The following is a 17,791-nucleotide window of genomic DNA, read 5'->3' as shown; positions in this document are numbered from 1 at the left end:
AATATTCATGTTTTATGGTTCGGTAAGGTGTCCTAAGTGTTGTCTTCAAGCTCATATCGGAGTTTTGTAAGGTGTCTTTAGTGTTCTCATTGTAAAATCACTGGTGGTTGGAGTTTTTATGTTGTCATAATAACAATCTTGGTTTTGGTAAGATGTTAATGGCGTTGTCATCATACGGACCTTGGTATCTGGTAAGTTGTTAATGATGTTGCATCATATGAACCCTGTGGTTGATAAGTAATTAATCATGTTGCCATCATATAAACCCTGGTGATTGGTAAGTTGTTAATAATGTTGTCATCATATGGACCCTGTGGTTGGTAAGTTGTTAATGGTGTTGTCATCCTACAGACCCTGGTGTTTGGTAAGTTGTTAATGGTGTTGTCAACATACGGACCTTGGTATCTGGTAAGTTGTTAATAATGTTGTCATCATATGGACCCTGTGGTTGATAAGTAATTAATCATGTTGCCATCATATAAACCCTGGTGATTGGTAAGTTGTTAATAATGTTGTCATCATATCGACCCTGTGGTTGGTAAGTTGTTAATGGTGTTGTCATCATACAGACCCTGGTATTTGGTAAGTTGTTAATGGTGTTGTCATCATACAGACCCTGGTGTTTGGTAAGTTGTTAATGGTGTTGTCAACATACGGACCTTGGTATCTGGTAAGTTGTTAATATTGTTGTCATCATATGGACCCTGTGGTTTGGTAAGTTGTTAATAATGTCGTCATCATATGGACCCTGGTGTTTGGTAAGTTGTTAATGGTGTTGTCAACATACGGACCCTGATGTTTGGTAAGTTGTTAATGGTGTTGTCAACATACAGACCCTGGTGTTTGGTAAGTTGTTAATAATGTCGTCATCATATGGACCCTGGTGTTTGGTAAGTTGTTAATAATGTCGTCATCATATGGACCCTGGTGTTTGGTAAGTTGTTAATGGTGTTGTCAACATACGGACCCTGGTGTTTGGTAAGTTGCTAATAATGTCGTCATCATATGGACCCTGGTGTTTGGTAAGTTGTTAATGGTGTTGTCAACATACAGACCCTGGTGTTTGGTAAGTTGTTAATGGTGTTGTCATTATACAGACCCTGGTGTTTGGTAAGTTGTTAATGGTGTTGTCAACATACAGACCCTGGTGTTTGGTAAGTTGTTAATAGTGTTGTCATTTTACAGACCCTGGTGTTTGGTAAGTTGTTAATGGTGTTGTCATTATACAGACCCTGGTGTTTGGTAAGTTGTTAATAGTGTTGTCATTTTACAGACTTTGGTGTTTGGTAAGTTGTTAATGGTGTTGTCATTATACAGACCCTGGTGTTTGGTAAGTTGTTAATGGTGTTGTCATTATACAGACCCTGGTGTTTGGTAAGTTGTTAATGGTGTTTTCATCATACAGACCCTGGTGTTTGGTAAGTTGTTAATGGTGTTGTCATCATACAGACCCTGGTGTTTGGTAAGTTGTTAATGGTGTTTTCATCATACAGACCCTGGTGTTTGGTAAGTTGTTAATGGTGTTGTCATCATACAGACCCTGGTGTTTGGTAAGTTGTTAATGGTGTTGTCATCATACAGACCCTGGTGTTTGGTAAGTTGTTAATGGTGTTGTCAACATACAGACCCTGGTGTTTGGTAAGTTGTTAATGGTGTTGTCATCATACAGACCCTGGTGTTTGGTAAGTTGTTAATGGTGTTGTCATCATACAGACCCTGGTGTTTGGTAAGTTGTTAATGGTGTTGTCATTATACAGACCCTGGTGTTTGGTAAGTTGTTAATGGTGTTGTCATTATACAGACCCTGGTGTTTGGTAAGTTGTTGATGGTGTTGTCATTATACAGACCCTGGTGTTTGGTAAGTTGTTAATGGTGTTGTCATTATACAGACCCTGGTGTTTGGTAAGTTGTTAATGGTGTTGTCATTATACAGACCCTGGTGTTTGGTAAGTTGTTAATGGTGTTGTCATTATACAGACCCTGGTGTTTGGTAAGTTGTTAATGGTGTTGTCATTATACAGACCCTGGTGTTTGGTAAGTTTTTAATGGTGTTGTCATTTTACAGACCCTGGTGTTTGGTAAGTTGTTAATGGTGTTGTCATCATACAGACCCTGGTGTTTGGTAAGTTGTTAATGGTGTTGTCATTATACAGACCCTGGTGTTTGGTAAGTTGTTAATGGTGTTGTCATTATACAGACCCTGGTGTTTGGTAAGTTGTTAATGGTGTTGTCATTATACAGACCCTGGTGTTTGGTAAGTTGTTAATGGTGTTGTCATTATACAGACCCTGGTGTTTGGTAAGTTGTTAATGGTGTTGTCATTATACAGACCCTGGTGTTTGGTAAGTTGTTAATGGTGTTGTCATTATACAGACCCTGGTGTTTGGTAAGTTGTTAATGGTGTTGTCATTTTACAGACCCTGGTGTTTGGTAAGTTGTTAATGGTGTTGTCATTTTACAGACCCTGGTGTTTGGTAAGTTGTTAATGGTGTTGTCATCATACAGACCCTGGTGTTTGGTAAGTTGTTAATGGTGTTGTCATTATACAGACCCTGGTGTTTGGTAAGTTGTTAATGGTGTTGTCATTATACAGACCCTGGTGTTTGGTAAGTTGTTAATGGTGTTGTCATTATACAGACCCTGGTGTTTGGTAAGTTGTTAATGGTGTTGTCATTTTACAGACCCTGGTGTTTGGTAAGTTGTTAATGGTGTTGTCATCATACAGACCCTGGTGTTTGGTAAGTTGTTAATGGTGTTGTCATTATACAGACCCTGGTGTTTGGTAAGTTGTTAATGGTGTTGTCATCATACAGACCCTGGTGTTTGGTAAGTTGTTAATGGTGTTGTCATTATACAGACCCTGGTGTTTGGTAAGTTGTTAATGGTGTTGTTATCATACAGACCCTGGTGTTTGGTAAGTTGTTAATGGTGTTGTCAACATACAGACCCTGGTGTTTGGTAAGTTGTTAATGGTGTTGTCATCATACAGACCCTGGTGTTTGGTAAGTTGTTAATGGTGTTGTCAACATACAGACCCTGGTGTTTGGTAAGTTGTTAATGGTGTTCTCAACATACGGACCCTGGTGTTTGGTAAGTTGTTAATAATGTTGTCATGATATGGACCCTGGTGTTTGGTAAGTTGTTAATGGTGTTGTCATCATACAGACCCTGGTGTTTGGTAAGTTGTTAATGGTGTTGTCATTATACAGACCCTGGTGTTTGGTAAGTTGTTAATGGTGTTGTCATCATACAGACCCTGGTGTTTGGTAAGTTGTTAATGGTGTTGTCAACATACAGACCCTGGTGTTTGGTAAGTTGTTAATGGTGTTGTCATCATATAGACCCTGGTGTTTGGTAAGTTGTTAATTGTGTTGTCAACATACAGACCCTGGTGTTTGGTAAGTTGTTAATGGTGTTGTCAACATACAGACCCTGGTGTTTGGTAAGTTGTTAATGGTGTTGTCATGATATGGACCCTGGTGTTTGGTAAGTTGTTAATGGTGTTGTCAACATACAGACCCTGGTGTTTGGTAAGTTGTTAATGGTGTTGTCATCATACAGACCCTGGTGTTTGGTAAGTTGTTAATGGTGTTGTCATCATACAGACCCTGGTGTTTGGTAAGTTGTTAATGGTGTTGTCATCATACAGACCCTGGTGTTTGGTAAGTTGTTAATGGTGTTGTCATCATACAGACCCTGGTGTTTGGTAAGTTGTTAATGGTGTTGTCATCATACAGACCCTGGTGTTTGGTAAGTTGTTAATGGTGTTGTCATTTTACAGACCCTGGTGTTTGGTAAGTTGTTAATGGTGTTGTCATCATACAGACCCTGGTGTTTGGTAAGTTGTTAATGGTGTTGTCATCATACAGACCCTGGTGTTTGGTAAGTTGTTAATGGTGTTGTCATTATACAGACCCTGGTGTTTGGTAAGTTGTTAATGGTGTTGTCATTATACAGACCCTGGTGCTTGGTAAGTTGTTAATGGTGTTGTCATTATACAGACCCTGGTGTTTGGTAAGTTGTTAATGGTGTTGTCATTATACAGACCCTGGTGTTTGGTAAGTTGTTAATGGTGTTGTCATTATACAGACCCTGGTGTTTGGTAAGTTGTTAATGGTGTTGTCATTATACAGACCCTGGTGTTTGGTAAGTTGTTAATGGTGTTGTCATTATACAGACCCTGGTGTTTGGTAAGTTGTTAATGGTGTTGTCATCATACAGACCCTGGTGTTTGGTAAGTTGTTAATGGTGTTGTCATTATACAGACCCTGGTGTTTGGTAAGTTGTTAATGGTGTTGTCATTATACAGACCCTGGTGTTTGGTAAGTTGTTAATGGTGTTGTCATTATACAGACCCTGGTGTTTGGTAAGTTGTTAATGGTGTTGTCATTATACAGACCCTGGTGTTTGGTAAGTTGTTAATGGTGTTGTCATTATACAGACCCTGGTGTTTGGTAAGTTGTTAATGGTGTTGTCATTATACAGACCCTGTTGTTTGGTAAGTTGTTAATGGTGTTGTCATTATACAGACCCTGGTGTTTGGTAAGTTGTTAATGGTGTTGTCATCATACAGACCCTGGTGTTTGGTAAGTTGTTAATGGTGTTGTCATTTTACAGACCCTGGTGTTTGGTAAGTTGTTAATGGTGTTGTCATCATACAGACCCTGGTGTTTGGTAAGTTGTTAATGGTGTTGTCATTATACAGACCCTGGTGTTTGGTAAGTTGTTAATGGTGTTGTCATTATACAGACCCTGGTGTTTGGTAAGTTGTTAATGGTGTTGTCATTATACAGACCCTGGTGTTTGGTAAGTTGTTAATGGTGTTGTCATTATACAGACCCTGGTGTTTGGTAAGTTGTTAATGGTGTTGTCATTATACAGACCCTGGTGTTTGGTAAGTTGTTAATGGTGTTGTCATTATACAGACCCTGGTGTTTGGTAAGTTGTTAATGGTGTTGTCATTTTACAGACCCTGGTGTTTGGTAAGTTGTTAATGGTGTTGTCATCATACAGACCCTGGTGTTTGGTAAGTTGTTAATGGTGTTGTCATTATACAGACCCTGGTGTTTGGTAAGTTGTTAATGGTGTTGTCATTATACAGACCCTGGTGTTTGGTAAGTTGTTAATGGTGTTGTCATATACAGACCCTGGTGTTTGGTAAGTTGTTAATGGTGTTGTCATCATACAGACCCTGGTGTTTGGTAAGTTGTTAATGGTGTTGTCATTATACAGACCCTGGTGTTTGGTAAGTTGTTAATGGTGTTGTCATTATACAGACCCTGGTGTTTGGTAAGTTGTTAATGGTGTTGTCATTTTACAGACCCTGGTGTTTGGTAAGTTGTTAATGGTGTTGTCATTTTACAGACCCTGGTGTTTGGTAAGTTGTTAATGGTGTTGTCATCATACAGACCCTGGTGTTTGGTAAGTTGTTAATGGTGTTGTCAACATACGGACCCTGGTGTTTGGTAAGTTGTTAATAATGTTGTCATCATACAGACCCTGGTGTTTGGTAAGTTGTTAATGGTGTTGTCATTATACAGACCCTGGTGTTTGGTAAGTTGTTAATGGTGTTGTCATTATACAGACCCTGGTGTTTGGTAAGTTGTTAATGGTGTTGTCATTATACAGACCCTGGTGTTTGGTAAGTTGTTAATGGTGTTGTCATTATACAGACCCTGGTGTTTGGTAAGTTGTTAATGGTGTTGTCATTATACAGACCCTGGTGTTTGGTAAGTTGTTAATGGTGTTGTCATTATACAGACCCTGGTGTTTGGTAAGTTGTTAATGGTGTTGTCATTTTACAGACCCTGGTGTTTGGTAAGTTGTTAATGGTGTTGTCATCATACAGACCCTGGTGTTTGGTAAGTTGTTAATGGTGTTGTCATCATACAGACCCTGGTGTTTGGTAAGTTGTTAATGGTGTTGTCATCATACAGACCCTGGTGTTTGGTAAGTTGTTAATGGTGTTGTCATCATACAGACCCTGGTGTTTGGTAAGTTGTTAATGGTGTTGTCATTATACAGACCCTGGTGTTTGGTAAGTTGTTAATGGTGTTGTCATTATACAGACCCTGGTGTTTGGTAAGTTGTTAATGGTGTTGTCATTATACAGACCCTGGTGTTTGGTAAGTTGTTAATGGTGTTGTCATTTTACAGACCCTGGTGTTTGGTAAGTTGTTAATGGTGTTGTCATTATACAGACCCTGGTGTTTGGTAAGTTGTTAATGGTGTTGTCATTTGGTAAGTTGTTAATGGTGTTGTCATACAGACCCTGGTGTTTGGTAAGTTGTTAATGGTGTTGTCATTATACAGACCCTGGTGTTTGGTAAGTTGTTAATGGTGTTGTCATCATACAGACCCTGGTGTTTGGTAAGTTGTTAATGGTGTTGTCATTATACAGACCCTGGTGTTTGGTAAGTTGTTAATGGTGTTGTCATCATACAGACCCTGGTGTTTGGTAAGTTGTTAATGGTGTTGTCATTATACAGACCCTGGTGTTTGGTAAGTTGTTAATGGTGTTGTCATCATAATGGTGTTTGGTAAGTTGTTAATGGTGTTGTCATCATACAGACCCTGGTGTTTGGTAAGTTGTTAATGGTGTTGTCATCATATAGACCCTGGTGTTTGGTAGACCCTGGTGCTTGGTAAGTTGTTAATAATGTTGTCATCATACAGACCCTGGTGTTTGGTAAGTTGTTAATGGTGTTGTCATTATACAGAACCTGGTGTTTGGTAAGTTGTTAATGGTGTTGTCATCATACAGACCCTGGTGTTTGGTAAGTTGTTAATGGTGTTGTCATCATACAGACCCTGGTGTTTGGTAAGTTGTTAATGGTGTTGTCATTATACAGACCCTGGTGTTTGGTAAGTTGTTAATGGTGTTGTCATCATACAGACCCTGGTGTTTGGTAAGTTGTTAATGGTGTTGTCATCATACAGACCCTGGTGTTTGGTAAGTTGTTAATGGTGTTGTCATCATACAGACCCTGGTGTTTGGTAAGTTGTTAATGGTGTTGTCATTATACAGACCCTGGTGTTTGGTAAGTTGTTAATGGTGTTGTCATCATACAGACCCTGGTGTTTGGTAAGTTGTTAATGGTGTTGTCATCATACAGACCCTGGTGTTTGGTAAGTTGTTAATGGTGTTGTCAACATACAGACCCTGGTGTTTGGTAAGTTGTTAATGGTGTTGTCATCATACAGACCCTGGTGTTTGGTAAGTTGTTAATGGTGTTGTCATCATACAGACCCTGGTGTTTGGTAAGTTGTTAATGGTGTTGTCAACATACAGACCCTGGTGTTTGGTAAGTTGTTAATGGTGTTGTCAACATACAGACCCTGGTGTTTGGTAAGTTGTTAATGGTGTTGTCATCATACAGACCCTGGTGTTTGGTAAGTTGTTAATGGTGTTGTCATCATACAGACCCTGGTGTTTGGTAAGTTGTTAATGGTGTTGTCATCATATGGACCCTGGTGTTTGGTAAGTTGTTAATGGTGTTGTCATCATACAGACCCTGGTGTTTGGTAAGTTGTTAATAATGTTGTCATCATACAGACCCTGGTGTTTGGTAAGTTGTTAATGGTGTTGTCATCATACAGACCCTGGTGTTTGGTAAGTTGTTAATGGTGTTGTCATCATACAGACCCTGGTGTTTGGTAAGTTGTTAATGGTGTTGTCATTATACAGACCCTGGTGTTTGGTAAGTTGTTAATGGTGTTGTCATTATACAGACCCTGGTGTTTGGTAAGTTGTTAATGGTGTTGTCATTATACAGACCCTGGTGTTTGGTAAGTTGTTAATGGTGTTGTCATTATACAGACCCTGGTGTTTGGTAAGTTGTTAATGGTGTTGTCATTATACAGACCCTGGTGTTTGGTAAGTTGTTAATGGTGTTGTCATCATACAGACCCTGGTGTTTGGTAAGTTGTTAATGGTGTTGTCATCATACAGACCCTGGTGTTTGGTAAGTTGTTAATGGTGTTGTCATCATACAGACCCTGGTGTTTGGTAAGTTGTTAATGGTGTTGTCATCATACAGACCCTGGTGTTTGGTAAGTTGTTAATGGTGTTGTCATCATACAGACCCTGGTGTTTGGTAAGTTGTTAATGGTGTTGTCATCATACAGACCCTGGTGTTTGGTAAGTTGTTAATGGTGTTGTCATCATACAGACCCTGGTGTTTGGTAAGTTGTTAATGGTGTTGTCATTATACAGACCCTGGTGTTTGGTAAGTTGTTAATGGTGTTGTCATCATACAGACCCTGGTGTTTGGTAAGTTGTTAATGGTGTTGTCATTATACAGACCCTGGTGTTTGGTAAGTTGTTAATGGTGTTGTCATTATACAGACCCTGGTGTTTGGTAAGTTGTTAATGGTGTTGTCATTATACAGACCCTGGTGTTTGGTAAGTTGTTAATGGTGTTGTCATTATACAGACCCTGGTGTTTGGTAAGTTGTTAATGGTGTTGTCATTATACAGACCCTGGTGTTTGGTAAGTTGTTAATGGTGTTGTCATTATACAGACCCTGGTGTTTGGTAAGTTGTTAATGGTGTTGTCATTATACAGACCCTGGTGTTTGGTAAGTTGTTAATGGTGTTGTCATTATACAGACCCTGGTGTTTGGTAAGTTGTTAATGGTGTTGTCATTATACAGACCCTGGTGTTTGGTAAGTTGTTAATGGTGTTGTCATTATACAGACCCTGGTGTTTGGTAAGTTGTTAATGGTGTTGTCATTATACAGACCCTGGTGTTTGGTAAGTTGTTAATGGTGTTGTCATTATACAGACCCTGGTGTTTGGTAAGTTGTTAATGGTGTTGTCATTATACAGACCCTGGTGTTTGGTAAGTTGTTAATGGTGTTGTCATTTACAGACCCTGGTGTTTGGTAAGTTGTTAATGGTGTTGTCATCATATACAGACCCTGGTGTTTGGTAAGTTGTTAATGGTGTTGTCATCATACAGACCCTGGTGTTTGGTAAGTTGTTAATGGTGTTGTCATTATACAGACCCTGGTGTTTGGTAAGTTGTTAATGGTGTTGTCATCATACAGACCCTGGTGTTTGGTAAGTTGTTAATGGTGTTGTCATTATACAGACCCTGGTGTTTGGTAAGTTGTTAATGGTGTTGTCATTATACAGACCCTGGTGTTTGGTAAGTTGTTAATGGTGTTGTCATTTTACAGACCCTGGTGTTTGGTAAGTTGTTAATGGTGTTGTCATTATACAGACCCTGGTGTTTGGTAAGTTGTTAATGGTGTTGTCATTATACAGACCCTGGTGTTTGGTAAGTTGTTAATGGTGTTGTCATTATACAGACCCTGGTGTTTGGTAAGTTGTTAATGGTGTTGTCATCATACAGACCCTGGTGTTTGGTAAGTTGTTAATGGTGTTGTCATCATACAGACCCTGGTGTTTGGTAAGTTGTTAATGGTGTTGTCATCATACAGACCCTGGTGTTTGGTAAGTTGTTAATGGTGTTGTCATCATACAGACCCTGGTGTTTGGTAAGTTGTTAATGGTGTTGTCATCATACAGACCCTGGTGTTTGGTAAGTTGTTAATGGTGTTGTCATCATACAGACCCTGGTGTTTGGTAAGTTGTTAATGGTGTTGTCAACATACAGACCCTGGTGTTTGGTAAGTTGTTAATGGTGTTGTCATCATATGGACCCTGGTGTTTGGTAAGTTGTTAATGGTGTTGTCATCATACAGACCCTGGTGTTTGGTAAGTTGTTAATGGTGTTGTCATCATACAGACCCTGGTGTTTGGTCATTGTTATATTATACAGACCCTGGTGTTTGGTAAGTTGTTAATGGTGTTGTCATCATACAGACCCTGGTGTTTGGTAAGTTGTTAATGGTGTTGTCATTATACAGACCCTGGTGTTTGGTAAGTTGTTAATGGTGTTGTCATCATACAGACCCTGGTGTTTGGTAAGTTGTTAATGGTGTTGTCATTATACAGACCCTGGTGTTTGGTAAGTTGTTAATGGTGTTGTCAACATACAGACCCTGGTGTTTGGTAAGTTGTTAATGGTGTTGTCATCATACAGACCCTGGTGTTTGGTAAGTTGTTAATGGTGTTGTCATTATACAGACCCTGGTGTTTGGTAAGTTGTTAATGGTGTTGTCATCATACAGACCCTGGTGTTTGGTAAGTTGTTAATGGTGTTGTCATCATACAGACCCTGGTGTTTGGTAAGTTGTTAATGGTGTTGTCATCATACAGACCCTGGTGTTTGGTAAGTTGTTAATGGTGTTGTCATCATACAGACCCTGGTGTTTGGTAAGTTGTTAATGGTGTTGTCATTATACAGACCCTGGTGTTTGGTAAGTTGTTAATGGTGTTGTCATCATACAGACCCTGGTGTTTGGTAAGTTGTTAATGGTGTTGTCATTATACAGACCCTGGTGTTTGGTAAGTTGTTAATGGTGTTGTCATTATACAGACCCTGGTGTTTGGTAAGTTGTTAATGGTGTTGTCATTATACAGACCCTGGTGTTTGGTAAGTTGTTAATGGTGTTGTCATTATACAGACCCTGGTGTTTGGTAAGTTGTTAATGGTGTTGTCATTATACAGACCCTGGTGTTTGGTAAGTTGTTAATGGTGTTGTCATTATACAGACCCTGGTGTTTGGTAAGTTGTTAATGGTGTTGTCATTATCATACAGACCCTGGTGTTTGGTAAGTTGTTAATGGTGTTGTCATTATACAGACCCTGGTGTTTGGTAAGTTGTTAATGGTGTTGTCATTATACAGACCCTGGTGTTTGGTAAGTTGTTAATGGTGTTGTCATTATACAGACCCTGGTGTTTGGTAAGTTGTTAATGGTGTTGTCATTATACAGACCCTGGTGTTTGGTAAGTTGTTAATGGTGTTGTCATTATACAGACCCTGGTGTTTGGTAAGTTGTTAATGGTGTTGTCATTATACAGACCCTGGTGTTTGGTAAGTTGTTAATGGTGTTGTCATTATACAGACCCTGGTGTTTGGTAAGTTGTTAATGGTGTTGTCATTTTACAGACCCTGGTGTTTGGTAAGTTGTTAATGGTGTTGTCATTATACAGACCCTGGTGTTTGGTAAGTTGTTAATGGTGTTGTCATCATACAGACCCTGGTGTTTGGTAAGTTGTTAATGGTGTTGTCATTATACAGACCCTGGTGTTTGGTAAGTTGTTAATGGTGTTGTCATTTTACAGACCCTGGTGTTTGGTAAGTTGTTAATGGTGTTGTCATTTTACAGACCCTGGTGTTTGGTAAGTTGTTAATGGTGTTGTCATCATACAGACCCTGGTGTTTGGTAAGTTGTTAATGGTGTTGTCATTATACAGACCCTGGTGTTTGGTAAGTTGTTAATGGTGTTGTCATCATACAGACCCTGGTGTTTGGTAAGTTGTTAATGGTGTTGTCATTATACAGACCCTGGTGTTTGGTAAGTTGTTAATGGTGTTGTCATCATACAGACCCTGGTGTTTGGTAAGTTGTTAATGGTGTTGTCATCATACAGACCCTGGTGTTTGGTAAGTTGTTAATGGTGTTGTCATCATACAGACCCTGGTGTTTGGTAAGTTGTTAATGGTGTTGTCATCATACAGACCCTGGTGTTTGGTAAGTTGTTAATGGTGTTGTCAACATACAGACCCTGGTGTTTGGTAAGTTGTTAATGGTGTTGTCATCATACAGACCCTGGTGTTTGGTAAGTTGTTAATGGTGTTGTCATCATACAGACCCTGGTGTTTGGTAAGTTGTTAATGGTGTTGTCATTATACAGACCCTGGTGTTTGGTAAGTTGTTAATGGTGTTGTCATCATACAGACCCTGGTGTTTGGTAAGTTGTTAATACAGTTGTCATGGACCCTGGTGTTTGGTAAGTTGTTAATGGTGTTGTCATCATACAGACCCTGGTGTTTGGTAAGTTGTTAATGGTGTTGTCATTATACAGACCCTGGTGTTTGGTAAGTTGTTAATGGTGTTGTCAAGACCCTGGTGTTTGGTAAGTTGTTAATGGTGTTGTCATCATACAGACCCTGGTGTTTGGTAAGTTGTTAATGGTGTTGTCATCATACAGACCCTGGTGTTTGGTAAGTTGTTAATGGTGTTGTCATTATACAGACCCTGGTGTTTGGTAAGTTGTTAATGGTGTTGTCATCATACAGACCCTGGTGTTTGGTAAGTTGTTAATGGTGTTGTCATCATACAGACCCTGGTGTTTGGTAAGTTGTTAATGGTGTTGTCATCATACAGACCCTGGTGTTTGGTAAGTTGTTAATGGTGTTGTCATTATACAGACCCTGGTGTTTGGTAAGTTGTTAATGGTGTTGTCATCATACAGACCCTGGTGTTTGGTAAGTTGTTAATGGTGTTGTCATTATACAGACCCTGGTGTTTGGTAAGTTGTTAATGGTGTTGTCATTATACAGACCCTGGTGTTTGGTAAGTTGTTAATGGTGTTGTCATTATACAGACCCTGGTGTTTGGTAAGTTGTTAATGGTGTTGTCATTATACAGACCCTGGTGTTTGGTAAGTTGTTAATGGTGTTGTCATTATACAGACCCTGGTGTTTGGTAAGTTGTTAATGGTGTTGTCATTATACAGACCCTGGTGTTTGGTAAGTTGTTAATGGTGTTGTCATTATACAGACCCTGGTGTTTGGTAAGTTGTTAATGGTGTTGTCATCATACAGACCCTGGTGTTTGGTAAGTTGTTAATGGTGTTGTCATTATACAGACCCTGGTGTTTGGTAAGTTGTTAATGGTGTTGTCATTATAAGTTGTTAATGGTGTTGTCATTATACAGACCCTGGTGTTTGGTAAGTTGTTAATGGTGTTGTCATTATACAGACCCTGGTGTTTGGTAAGTTGTTAATGGTGTTGTCATTATACAGACCCTGGTGTTTGGTAAGTTGTTAATGGTGTTGTCATCATACAGACCCTGGTGTTTGGTAAGTTGTTAATGGTGTTGTCATCATACAGACCCTGGTGTTTGGTAAGTTGTTAATGGTGTTGTCATCATACAGACCCTGGTGTTTGGTAAGTTGTTAATGGTGTTGTCATCATACAGACCCTGGTGTTTGGTCAACATAAGTGTTTGGTAAGTTGTTAATGGTGTTGTCATCATACAGACCCTGGTGTTTGGTAAGTTGTTAATGGTGTTGTCATCATACAGACCCTGGTGTTTGGTAAGTTGTTAATGGTGTTGTCATCATACAGACCCTGGTGTTTGGTAAGTTGTTAATGGTGTTGTCATTATACAGACCCTGGTGTTTGGTAAGTTGTTAATGGTGTTGTCATTATACAGACCCTGGTGTTTGGTAAGTTGTTAATGGTGTTGTCATCATACAGACCCTGGTGTTTGGTAAGTTGTTAATGGTGTTGTCATCATACAGACCCTGGTGTTTGGTAAGTTGTTAATGGTGTTGTCATCATACAGACCCTGGTGTTTGGTAAGTTGTTAATGGTGTTGTCATTATACAGACCCTGGTGTTTGGTAAGTTGTTAATGGTGTTGTCATTATCATGGTGTTTGGTATTGTTACAGACCCTGGTGTTTGGTAAGTTGTTAATGGTGTTGTCATTATACAGACCCTGGTGTTTGGTAAGTTGTTAATGGTGTTGTCATTATACAGACCCTGGTGTTTGGTAAGTTGTTAATGGTGTTGTCATTATACAGACCCTGGTGTTTGGTAAGTTGTTAATGGTGTTGTCATTATACAGACCCTGGTGTTTGGTAAGTTGTTAATGGTGTTGTCATTATACAGACCCTGGTGTTTGGTAAGTTGTTAATGGTGTTGTCATTATACAGACCCTGGTGTTTGGTAAGTTGTTAATGGTGTTGTCATTATACAGACCCTGGTGTTTGGTAAGTTGTTAATGTTGTTGTCATTATACAGACCCTGGTGTTTGGTAAGTTGTTAATGGTGTTGTCATTATACAGACCCTGGTGTTTGGTAAGTTGTTAATGGTGTTGTCATTATACAGACCCTGGTGTTTGGTAAGTTGTTAATGGTGTTGTCATCATACAGACCCTGGTGTTTGGTAAGTTGTTAATGGTGTTGTCATTATACAGACCCTGGTGTTTGGTAAGTTGTTAATGGTGTTGTCATCATACAGACCCTGGTGTTTGGTAAGTTGTTAATGGTGTTGTCATCATACAGACCCTGGTGTTTGGTAAGTTGTTAATGGTGTTGTCATTATACAGACCCTGGTGTTTGGTAAGTTGTTAATGGTGTTGTCATTATACAGACCCTGGTGTTTGGTAAGTTGTTAATGGTGTTGTCATTATACAGACCCTGGTGTTTGGTAAGTTGTTAATGGTGTTGTCATTATACAGACCCTGGTGTTTGGTAAGTTGTTAATGGTGTTGTCATCATACAGACCCTGGTGTTTGGTAAGTTGTTAATGGTGTTGTCATCATACAGACCCTGGTGTTTGGTAAGTTGTTAATGGTGTTGTCATCATACAGACCCTGGTGTTTGGTAAGTTGTTAATGGTGTTGTCATTATACAGACCCTGGTGTTTGGTAAGTTGTTAATGGTGTTGTCATCATACAGACCCTGGTGTTTGGTAAGTTGTTAATGGTGTTGTCATTATACAGACCCTGGTGTTTGGTAAGTTGTTAATGGTGTTGTCATCATACAGACCCTGGTGTTTGGTAAGTTGTTAATGGTGTTGTCATCATACAGACCCTGGTGTTTGGTAAGTTGTTAATGGTGTTGTCATCATACAGACCCTGGTGTTTGGTAAGTTGTTAATGGTGTTGTCAAGACCCTGGTGTTAAGTTGTTAATGGTGTTGTCATCATACAGACCCTGGTGTTTGGTAAGTTGTTAATGGTGTTGTCATCATACAGACCCTGGTGTTTGGTAAGTTGTTAATGGTGTTGTCATTATACAGACCCTGGTGTTTGGTAAGTTGTTAATGGTGTTGTCATCATACAGACCCTGGTGTTTGGTAAGTTGTTAATGGTGTTGTCATCATACAGACCCTGGTGTTTGGTAAGTTGTTAATGGTGTTGTCATCATACAGACCCTGGTGTTTGGTAAGTTGTTAATGGTGTTGTCATCATACAGACCCTGGTGTTTGGTAAGTTGTTAATGGTGTTGTCATCATACAGACCCTGGTGTTTGGTAAGTTGTTAATGGTGTTGTCATTATACAGACCCTGGTGTTTGGTAAGTTGTTAATGGTGTTGTCATCATACAGACCCTGGTGTTTGGTAAGTTGTTAATGGTGTTGTCATTATACAGACCCTGGTGTTTGGTAAGTTGTTAATGGTGTTGTCATTATACAGACCCTGGTGTTTGGTAAGTTGTTAATGGTGTTGTCATTATACAGACCCTGGTGTTTGGTAAGTTGTTAATGGTGTTGTCATTATACAGACCCTGGTGTTTGGTAAGTTGTTAATGGTGTTGTCATTATACAGACCCTGGTGTTTGGTAAGTTGTTAATGGTGTTGTCATTATACAGACCCTGGTGTTTGGTAAGTTGTTAATGGTGTTGTCATTATACAGACCCTGGTGTTTGGTAAGTTGTTAATGGTGTTGTCATTATACAGACCCTGGTGTTTGGTAAGTTGTTAATGGTGTTGTCATTATACAGACCCTGGTGTTTGGTAAGTTGTTAATGGTGTTGTCATTATACAGACCCTGGTGTTTGGTAAGTTGTTAATGGTGTTGTCATTATACAGACCCTGGTGTTTGGTAAGTTGTTAATGGTGTTGTCATTATACAGACCCTGGTGTTTGGTAAGTTGTTAATGGTGTTGTCATTATACAGACCCTGGTGTTTGGTAAGTTGTTAATGGTGTTGTCATTATACAGACCCTGGTGTTTGGTAAGTTGTTAATGGTGTTGTCATTATACAGACCCTGGTGTTTGGTAAGTTGTTAATGGTGTTGTCATTATACAGACCCTGGTGTTTGGTAAGTTGTTAATGGTGTTGTCATCATACAGACCCTGGTGTTTGGTAAGTTGTTAATGGTGTTGTCATTATACAGACCCTGGTGTTTGGTAAGTTGTTAATGGTGTTGTCATCATACAGACCCTGGTGTTTGGTAAGTTGTTAATGGTGTTGTCATTATACAGACCCTGGTGTTTGGTAAGTTGTTAATGGTGTTGTCATCATACAGACCCTGGTGTTTGGTAAGTTGTTAATGGTGTTGTCATTATACAGACCCTGGTGTTTGGTAAGTTGTTAATGGTGTTGTCATTGTTAATACAGACCCTGGTGTTTGGTAAGTTGTTAATGGTGTTGTCATCATACAGACCCTGGTGTTTGGTAAGTTGTTAATGGTGTTGTCAATCATACAGACCCTGGTGTTTGGTAAGTTGTTAATGGTGTTGTCATCATACAGACCCTGGTGTTTGGTAAGTTGTTAATGGTGTTGTCATCATACAGACCCTGGTGTTTGGTAAGTTGTTAATGGTGTTGTCATCATACAGACCCTGGTGTTTGGTAAGTTGTTAATGGTGTTGTCATCATACAGACCCTGGTGTTTGGTAAGTTGTTAATGGTGTTGTCATCATACAGACCCTGGTGTTTGGTAAGTTGTTAATGGTGTTGTCATCATACAGACCCTGGTGTTTGGTAAGTTGTTAATGGTGTTGTCATCATACAGACCCTGGTGTTTGGTAAGTTGTTAATGGTGTTGTCATCATACAGACCCTGGTGTTTGGTAAGTTGTTAATGGTGTTGTCATCATACAGACCCTGGTGTTTGGTAAGTTGTTAATGGTGTTGTCATCATACAGACCCTGGTGTTTGGTAAGTTGTTAATGGTGTTGTCATCATACAGACCCTGGTGTTTGGTAAGTTGTTAATGGTGTTGTCATTATACAGACCCTGGTGTTTGGTAAGTTGTTAATGGTGTTGTCATCATACAGACCCTGGTGTTTGGTAAGTTGTTAATGGTGTTGTCATCATACAGACCCTGGTGTTTGGTAAGTTGTTAATGGTGTTGTCATTATACAGACCCTGGTGTTTGGTAAGTTGTTAATGGTGTTGTCATCATACAGACCCTGGTGTTTGGTAAGTTGTTAATGGTGTTGTCATCATACAGACCCTGGTGTTTGGTAAGTTGTTAATGGTGTTGTCATCATACAGACCCTGGTGTTTGGTAAGTTGTTAATGGTGTTGTCATCATACAGACCCTGGTGTTTGGTAAGTTGTTAATGGTGTTGTCATTATACAGACCCTGGTGTTTGGTAAGTTGTTAATGGTGTTGTCATTATACAGACCCTGGTGTTTGGTAAGTTGTTAATGGTGTTGTCATTATACAGACCCTGGTGTTTGGTAAGTTGTTAATGGTGTTGTCATTATACAGACCCTGGTGTTTGGTAAGTTGTTAATGGTGTTGTCATTATACAGACCCTGGTGTTTGGTAAGTTGTTAATGGTGTTGTCATTATACAGACCCTGGTGTTTGGTAAGTTGTTAATGGTGTTGTCATCATACAGACCCTGGTGTTTGGTAAGTTGTTAATGGTGTTGTCATCATACAGACCCTGGTGTTTGGTAAGTTGTTAATGGTGTTGTCATTATACAGACCCTGGTGTTTGGTAAGTTGTTAATGGTGTTGTCATCATACAGACCCTGGTGTTTGGTAAGTTGTTAATGGTGTTGTCATTTACAGACCCTGGTGTTTGGTAAGTTGTTAATGGTGTTGTCATCATACAGACCCTGGTGTTTGGTAAGTTGTTAATGGTGTTGTCATTATACAGACCCTGGTGTTTGGTAAGTTGTTAATGGTGTTGTCATCATACAGACCCTGGTGTTTGGTAAGTTGTTAATGGTGTTGTC

The 17,791-nt window shown here is 39.5% G+C and overlaps 1 protein-coding gene across 1 annotated transcript in view; it reads left to right on the top strand.

The window, feature by feature from the left end:
- The window catches only part of LOC143245842 (cell adhesion molecule Dscam1-like), a 57,495-nt gene that overhangs the window by 26,208 nt on the left and 13,496 nt on the right, over positions 1 to 17,791 (top strand). The window lies entirely within an intron of this gene.

Source organism: Tachypleus tridentatus, chromosome 3 (genome assembly GCF_004210375.1).
Source record: "Tachypleus tridentatus isolate NWPU-2018 chromosome 3, ASM421037v1, whole genome shotgun sequence".
In the NCBI taxonomy this organism is placed as follows: Eukaryota; Metazoa; Arthropoda; class Merostomata; order Xiphosura; family Limulidae; genus Tachypleus; species Tachypleus tridentatus.
The sequence above is the reverse complement of the archived record's forward strand: the minus strand, read 5'-3'. Positions and strand labels throughout refer to the sequence as shown.